Below are 9,086 nucleotides of genomic sequence, written 5' to 3' on the forward strand. Positions count from 1 at the left end.
AACCAAAAAATGGCCGGGCGTGGTGGCGGGCGCCTGTAGTCCCAGCTACTTGGGAGGCTGAGGCAGGAGATTCGCTTGAGCCCAGGGTTTGGAGGTTGCTGTGAACTGTGATGCCATGGCATTCTACCCAGGGGGATAGCTTGAGGCTCTGTCTCAAAAATAAATAAATAAATAAACTTTAGGCAGTGCTCAAGGAGAAGGGTGCCTGCCCCATATGCTAGAGGTGGTGGGTTCAAACCCAGCCCTGGCCAAAAAAAAATTCTTCAGTGTTTGAAGTAGTTGTGATTTTGTGCACATGTGTTTGTGCCTGATAAAGCTCTTAATTTTTTTATGACTTTTTTTCTCTGCCTTAGAATAATTGAACCCAGTGAAAGAACTCTGTCATAGATAATGTAAAGTAATACTTACAATCTTGTTACAGGGATTAATCTTGTCATGAGAGTCTGAAAAAATTCAGGGGAGAATTTTAGTACAGTATTAAAGTGATGCTGTTTTCAGAAGTTATTTAATGCAACGGTAACGTGTTTTATGAGGAAGTATAAATGATTATTATAGTAAAAGCGAGCATGATATTTTATTGGTCTCTGATATGAGAAATGTTTTCCAATGTCAGGCACTATTATTCTAATAGATAGGTAGAAATTACGTATTCTGAATATATTTCAGTCAGTTCTACAGAGGCATTTTTAATTTCTTTTCTTTTTTTTGAGACAGAGCCTCAGGTTGTTGCCCTGGGTAGAGTGCTATGACATCACAGCTCACAGCAACCTCCAACTCCTGGGCTTAAGTGATTCTCTTGCCTCAGCCTCCCAAGTAGCTTGGACTATAGGCACCTGCCACAAAACCCTCTTTTTTGGTTGTAGTTGTCATTGTTGTCTGGCAGGCCCAGGCTGGATTCGAACTCACCAGCTCTGGTGTATATGGCTGGCGCCTTAGCTGCTTGAGCTACAGGCACCAAGCCCTACAGAGGCTTTTTTTTTTAGAGATAGAATCTTACTTTGTTGCTCTTGGTAGAGTGCTTGCCATCACAGCTCACAGCAGCCTCCAGCTCTTGGACTTAGGCAATTCTCTTGCCTCAGCCCCCCACCCCCACCCCCACCCCCGCCCCAGTAGCTGGGACCACCAGTGCCTGCCATAACACCCAGCTATTTTTTTGTTGCAGTTTGCCTGGGGCCAGGTTTTTTTTTGAGACAGCCTCAGGCTGTCCCACTGGGTAGAGTGCTGTGACATCACAGCTCACAGCAACCTCCAACTCCTGGGCTCAAGCGAGTCTCCTGCCTCAGCCTCCCAAGTAGCTGGGACCACAGGTGCCCACCACAACGCCCACCTACTTTCTGGTTGCAGCTGTCATGGTTGTTTGGCGGGCGCAGGCTGGATTCGAACCTGCCACCTTAGGTGTATATAGCTGGCACCTTAGCCACTTGAGCCACAGGCACCGAGCCTGGGGCCAGGTTTGAACCTGCAACCCCCAGTGTATGGGGCCAGCACCCTGCTCACTGAGCCACAGGTGCTGCCCAGAGGCATTTTTAATAAGAGAACAACAAGCACACCATCAAGAATATCAGCTGTGGCTCAGGTGGTTAAGGCGCCAGCCACATACACCTAAGGTGGCGGGTTCGAATCCAGCCCGGGCCCACCAAATCAACAATGACAGCTGCAACCAAAAAATAGGTGGGCGTTGTGGCGGGCGCCTGTGGTCCCAGCTACTTGGGAGGCTGAGGCAGGAGACTCACTTGAGCCCAGAATTTGGAGGTTGCTGTGAACTGTGATGCCACCACACTCTACCCAGGGGGACAGCTTGAGGCTCTGTCTCAAAAAAAAAGAATATCAGCTGAGAACATGTACTATACTAAGAAGATAGGAAGTGATTAGACATTTTCTTTATCTGTCATTCAAATCCTATAATTATCAAGATTTTGCCATATTAACTTCATATGTACTTTTTTCTTTGCTGAAGTATTTCAGACAGGTCTCAGACATCATGCTGTTCAATTCTTACATACTTAGTGTGTATCTTTTAAAATACGTGTGTTTTTCAAAATGTGTATATTTTTCCTGTGGCATTAGAGTGCTGTTATCACATGTTATAAATCTATTCCTAATAGTAACCATACATAATCAGATTATCCTGATTGAGTCAAGGATATATCCTAACAATTGGCTTGTTTTGAATATGGATCAAAACAAAATCTATAGGCAGCCCTCGTAGCTCATTGCGTAGGGCGCTGGCCACATACTCTGAGGCTGGCAGGTTTGAACCCGGCCCAGACCTGCAGCAAAACAAAATCTATAAATTATTACATTTATTACATCTCTTTCTAATCCCCCTGCTCTTTTCCTCCCCTGCTATTGTTTTGTGGCAAAAAAATCAGTTGTTATACAGTATGTCCCCCATTTAGCATTGTCTCTTTTCTTCTTGGGGTATTATTGATTACATTCAGGTTCAATTGGAAGGGGGCAGTAAACAAATACTAACTGGTTCTTTGTGCTCTGTATTGTGTCATGCAGGAGGCACACAATATCTGATCCTACTTTTAGTTATAATAAGATTGATGATAGGCTAAAATGGTGTGATACCACAATTCTCTTTCCTCATTATAAAGTTTTCTCTCTCTTTTTTTTTTTATCTTCTCGAGACCGAGTCTCACTATGTTGTCCTGGATAGAGTGCAATGGCATCACAGCTCACAGCAACCTCAGACTCTTAGGCTTAACCGATTCTCTTGCCTCAGCCTCCCAAATAGCTGGGACTACAGGCATCTGCCATAACACCCAGCTACATTGTGAAGTTTTCTATTAATCTTTTATCTAATTGATTATTGATTTAATGTGTAACAGCATTTGTTGTTGTTGTTGCTCATAATAGCATTTTTTAAAATTTTAAGGCTGTGATTCTTAAATCCTAGTATGGGTCAATGTCATTTAGGGAGAGCTTAAAAACCCCATCCCCAGAGTTTTCTGATTGGTAGATTTGGGGCATACCTAAGAATTTATATCTCTAGTGTGATTTATAAACCCAGTTTCTACATCATTCTGCTTGCCCAGGACCTTACTTTGAAAACCTCTGTAGTGGCAGTTGTATGTACCTCAGCCAGGAAGGCCGTGTTGAGGTTGGCAATCCATCAAGGACAGTAACTACCATGGCTTCCAGTGCTTTGGCCAAACCTCAGATGTGTGGCCTCTTGGCCAGGCGCCTGCGGATTCATATTGCTGGAGCATTTGTATCCCTGGGGGTTGCAGTTTTCTGTAAGTTTGCTGTGGCTGAACCAAGAAAGAAGGCATATGCAGATTTCTACAGAAATTATGATTCTATGAAAGATTTTGAGGAGATGAGGAAGGCTGGTGTCTTTCAGAGTGTAAAATAATTTTGAAATATAAAGAATTTCTTTGGGTGATTTACATAGACATTTGTCATTGACCTGTGTTCCTGAGCTATGAATATGAGTGATAAATAAACTATTAATAAATAAAAAAAAATAAAGAAAATTTCTGTAGTTTAAAAATGGTGATTTCTGAGTTAGTAGCATTTCTTTTCCTTTTATTAAGTAGAATCATTTTGTAAAGTATTGTTCTTTTCAACTAGGGCTACTTGATTATTCTGAAATAGTTTATACAGGGCAGGTAGGATAAATTTTTTAATTCTTTACAATTTTCAGAGTGAGGATTTGGTGCCTCCATTGTTTCTCAGTATTGCTAGTGAATTTTTATTTTTTAAAGGGTCTCCCTTTCTTTGTCTTGTTACTTATTCTTGTTTCAAAAATATGGATCCATTTTTCCCAAAAGAAATAAATGTGACATTTCCTCACTTAGTCTACAGAAAAGGCTTAGAAGCCATAATTTAATAGCAGTTAAAATGACCAGACAGTGAGTCCCAAATACTATTACTGAGAAATAATTTTGATTTTTTTTTTTTTTATAAATTCATTTTGTCAGTTCTTTTTGGTCCTTCGTTGTCTCATCTTAGATCAATTGGAATTTCTTTAAGTTGGCTTCTGTGTCCTTTTGATACTACTCACTTAACTTTGATAGCTTCCTTTTTTTTTTTTTGAAGACATTCACTTTGTTGCCCTCAGTAGAGTGCTGTGGCATCATAGCTCACAGTGACCTCAAACTCTTGGGCTCTAGTGATTCTATTGCCTCAGCCTTCCACATAGCTGGGACTATAGTCACCTGCCATGATGCCTGACTGTTTTTTAGAGAGGGGATCTCACACTTGCTTGGGCTGATCTCGAACCCATGTGCTCAGGCAATCCACCCATCTTCCCCTACCAGAGTGCTAGGGTTACAGGTGTGAGCCACCGCACCCAGCCATATCTTTGATAGCTTCCTTACTTTCTGCTACAAATTGATGTCTTAGGCAAATCTTTCTTGCCTGGATCAGTTATTCCTTTAAGGAACCCTGAATTCGGCTTGGCGCTGTGGCTCTGGTGGCTAGGGCACCAGCCGCATACACCCAAGGTGGCAGGTTCGAATCCGACCCGGGCCCACCAAACAACAATGGTAGCTGCAACCAAAAAATGACTGGGCATTGTGGCGGGCGCCTGTGATCCCAGCTACTTGGGAGGCGGAGGCAGGAGACTCGCTTGAGCCCAGGAGTTGGAGGTTGCTGTGAGCTGTGACGCCACAGCACTCTACCCAGGGGGATAGCTTGAGGCTTTGTCTCAAAAAAAAAAAAGGAACCCTGAATTCTTTTTCTCAATAATAGTGTATGGGAATCACTGTCTGGTCATTTTAACTGCTATTAAATTATGGCTTCTAAGCCTTTTCTGTAGACTAAATGAGGAAATGTCACATTTATTTTTTCTTTTGAGATGGACTCTCATTCTGTTGACCTGGGTAGAGTCCCTGCATGTTGGCCTAGCTCACAGCAACCTCAGTCTCTTGGGCTCAAGGGATCCTTTTTTGCTTTAGTCTCCTCAGTAGCTAGGATGAGGCTAAAACAATACCCAGCTAGTTTTTTCTAGTTTTAGTAGAAGCGGAATCGTATTCTTTGTCAGGCTGGTCTCAAATACATGAGCTCAAGCAATCCAACTCCCAGAGTGCTAGGATTATAGGCTTCAGCCACTGTGCCCAGCCAGAAATGTCACTGTTTTGGGGTGGGGGGGTGACAGAGTCTTACTGTGTTGCTCTCAGTAGAGGCCTATGGTGTCACAGCTCACAGCAACCTCAAACTCTTGAGCTTAAGCCATTCTCTTGCCTTAGCCTTCCAGGTAGCTGGGACTACAGGTGGCCACCACAATAGCCGGCTATTTGTTGTTGTTGTTGTGGTTGTCATTTTTCGCTAGCAGGCCTGGGCCTGAGCCCCAGCATATGTGGCCAGTGCCATAACCATTGAGCTACAGGCGCTTAGCCAGAAATGTCACTTTTTAAAATCAGAAATTCATACTGACATTTCTAATTCAAGTTAGCATTGTAAGATTTTTAGATGGCTTTGTTCTTGCATCTCTTATTCTCTTTCTTTCTTTTTTTTTTTTAGAGAGACAGAATTTCACTTTATTGCCCTGGGTAGAGTGCTGTGGCATCATAGCTCACAGCAATCTCCAGCTCCTGGGCTTAGGCAAATCTCTTGCTTCAGGCACAGCCCATCATCTCTTCTTCTCTTGTACTGAAACTTCGGTTACTAAACATAAGTGTATTATAATATTGTAGAACAAATTATCAAAAGGCTTAACTGCCTAAAACAACAAGCATTTATTATTTCACACAATTTCTGAAGGTCAGATATCCAGGAACAGGGCAGTTTAATTATTCTCCCTCTGTACCTGAGACGTTGCAAATACAATGTTGGCCTAGATTACAGTTATCTTGGCTCGGCACCTGTGGCTCAAGTGGCTAAGGCGCCAGCCACATACACCTAAGGTGGCGGGTTCGAATCCAGCCCAGGCCCGCCAAACAACAATGGCTGCAACCAAAAATAGCCAGGCCCTGTGGTGGACACCTGTGGTCCCAGCTACTTGGGAGGCAGAGGCAGGAGACTCACTTGAGCCCAGGAGTTGGAGATTGCTGTGAGCTGTGATGCCGATGCCATGGCACTCTACCCAGGGGGACAGCTTGAGGCTCTGTCTCAAAAAAAAAAAAAAAAAGATTACAGTTATCTTAAGGGTTAGTTTAAAGCTGCACTGTTAATTTATTCCTAGCACTTTGGGAGGCTGAGGTGGGTGGATTGCCTGAGCTCAGGTGTTTGAGACCAGCTGAGCAAGAGCAAAATCCTCTCTCTACTAAAAACATGGAAAAAAATTAGTGGGACATAGTGGTGGGTACGTCCAGCTACTTGGGAGGCTGAGGCAAGAGGATCACTTAAGCCTAAGAGTGCTAGGATTACCAGCATGAGCCACTGTACTGGCCTACTTTAATTTAATTTAATTTAATTTAATTTATTTATTGCAGTTTTTGGCCAGGGCCAGGTTTGAACCCACTACCTCCGGTATACGGGGCCAGCGCCCTAATCCTTTGAGCCACAGGCGCTGCCTATCCTAATTTTATTTTTAATATGCAGAATGTTTATGTGTTTTTAAAGTAAAAATCATGTAAACAGAGTCAGAGAAATCTTACTTCTATCTCTGTACCTCTTTGACCTGTATCTTACCTTGTTATTTCCATCCTAGTAGCTCTATTATCACTTCTGTGGCCAATAGATGATCATTAAAAGTGTATTTATCCTTTCGATATTTATTTTTGTAAGTATACATTTGCTTATTTTTACAAAAAAGTTTATTTAGACATCATTCTCATACCATGAAATTCATGCACTTAAAATATACAGTTCTGTGGAATTTAGTATAATCTTAGAATTGTGCAGCCATCACCACAATTTCAGAAACTTTTATCACCCCCAAAAGAAACCTTGTACCCTTTAGCAATTACTCACCTTTCCCTGCCACATATACCCTAGACATATTAATCTACTTTCTTTCCCTGTAGCAATATTTTTCAACCTTTTAAAAAAATCTCACAGCACTATTGAACCTGTAATCAAACTTCCGTGGTATATTTAAATTATATTAATCAAGAAAAAAAGTAAGAATATACTTATTATGCTTTGAACGTCTTTTGAAAATAATTAATCTTTAAAAATTTTTGTGGTGGCTCGGCACCTATAGCTGAACCGGCTAAGGCGCCAGCCACGTACACCTAAGGTGGCGGGTTCGAATCCCCAGCCCGGACCCGCCAAACAACAATGACGGCTGCAACCAAAAAATAGCCGGGCGTTGTGGCGGGCGCCTGTGGTCCCAGCTACTTGGGAGGCTGAGGCAGAAGACTCGCTTGAGCCCAGGAGTTGGAGGTTGCTGTGAGCTGTAATGCCAGAGCACTCTACCCAGGGGGACAGCTTGAGGCTCTGTCTCAAAAAAAAAAAAAATTTTTTTGTGGCACACCTAAGATCTCTCACAGCACACAGGTTGAAAATCACTGCTTTTGGCTGGGTGTGTGATGCTCAGTGGTTAGGGTGCTGGCCATATGCTTAGAGGCTGGTAGGTTGGAACCTGGCCCGGGCTTGTGAAACAGACAAAAAATAGCCGGGCATTGTGGGAGATGCCTATCATCCCAGCTGCTAGGGAGGCTGAAGCAACAGAATTGCTTGAGCCCAAGAGTTTGAGGTTGCTGTGATGCTGTGGCACTCTACAGAGGATGACAAAGTGAGGCTGTGTCTCAATAAAAAAATAAAATAAAAAAGAAAATCACGGCTCTATAGATGGGCCTATTCTGGAGATTTCATATAAATGAAATCTTAAAATCTTTTGTAGGGTTCTTTGACTTAATATGTGCTCAAGGTTCATCTTTGTTGTAGCAATATATCGGTCCTTTTTTTTTTTTTTTGAGACAGATCCTCAAGCTTTCACCCTGGCTGCTGTAGCCAGCAACCTCCAACTCCTGGGCTTAAGCAATTCTCTCACTTCAGCCTCCCAAGTAGTGGAGACTACAGGTGCTTGCCACAATGCCTGGCTATTTTTTGGTTGTAGTTGTTGTTGTTTGCCAGACCCAGGCTGGATTCAGACCCACCAGCTCTGGTGTATGTGGCTGGCGCCTTAGTCACTTGACCTACAGGCACTGAGCCTTATATATTGGTCCTTATAGCTGAATAATCTGTTGCATGAATATACCACATTTAATTTATCTTTTATCAGCCAATGAACATTTGAGTTGTATCCATTTTGTGGCAATGAGTAATGAATGCTACTGTGAACATTTGCATGCAAATTTTCATTTGGACTTAGGTTTTTATTTCTCTTGAAATAAAATTGGTCTGTTGGAACTGCCACACTTTTTCAAAGTACCAGCAACATTTTATACTGTCACCAGTAATGTATGAGCATTCTAATTTCTCCATGTCCTAACCAGCACTCGATAAATTGTCTTTGATTTGTGTTACGTCTATCCTTGTGGTTATGAAGTGCTGTCTCATTGTGGTTTTGATTTGCATTTTCCTAATAACTAATTGTTGAGAATCTTTTTATGGGTTTATTGGCCATTTATATTTCTTTGGAGAAACGTTTATTCAAATACTTGGACTAGTTTTTAGTTTGGTTATTTTTATTTTAATTACTGAGTTGTGGCTCAGTGCCTGTGGCTCAAGTGGCTAAGGTGCCAGCCACATACACCTAAGGTGGCGGGTTCGAATCTAGCCCGGGCCCGCCAAACAACAATAATGGCTGCAACCAAAAAATAAATAGCCGGGCGTTGTGGCGAGCACCTGTGGTCCCAGCTACTTGGGAGGTGGAGGCAGGAGAATCGCCTGAGCCCAGGAGTTGGAGGTTGCTATGAGCTGTGATGCATGGCACTCTACCCGGGGTGACAGCTTGAGGCTCTGTCTCAAAAAAAATTACTGAGTTGTAAGTATTCCAAAGATTAATTTTAATATTAATCTTTTAACAGATATGTGATTTGTAAGTATTTTCTTGCATTTTGTAGGTTGTCTTGCCTGATGGTCTTGTTTACAACACAAAAGTTTGTAATTTTGATGAGGTTTAATTTATTTTTTTCTTTATTGGTTGTGCTTTTGATGTCATATCTAAGAAACCATTCTCTAATTCAAGGTTACAGAGATTTATTCTTCTAAATATTTTATAGTTTAGCTCTTTTTTTTTTTTT

The 9,086-nt window shown here is 42.1% G+C and overlaps 1 protein-coding gene across 7 annotated transcripts in view; it reads left to right on the top strand.

The window, feature by feature from the left end:
• Positions 1-9,086, top strand: part of ATXN2 (ataxin 2) — a 151,023-nt gene that overhangs the window by 104,763 nt on the left and 37,174 nt on the right. The window lies entirely within an intron of this gene.

Source organism: Otolemur garnettii, unplaced genomic scaffold (assembly GCF_000181295.1).
Source record: "Otolemur garnettii isolate 467f Iridium unplaced genomic scaffold, OtoGar3 scaffold00099, whole genome shotgun sequence".
Lineage (NCBI taxonomy): Eukaryota > Metazoa > Chordata > Mammalia > Primates > Galagidae > Otolemur > Otolemur garnettii.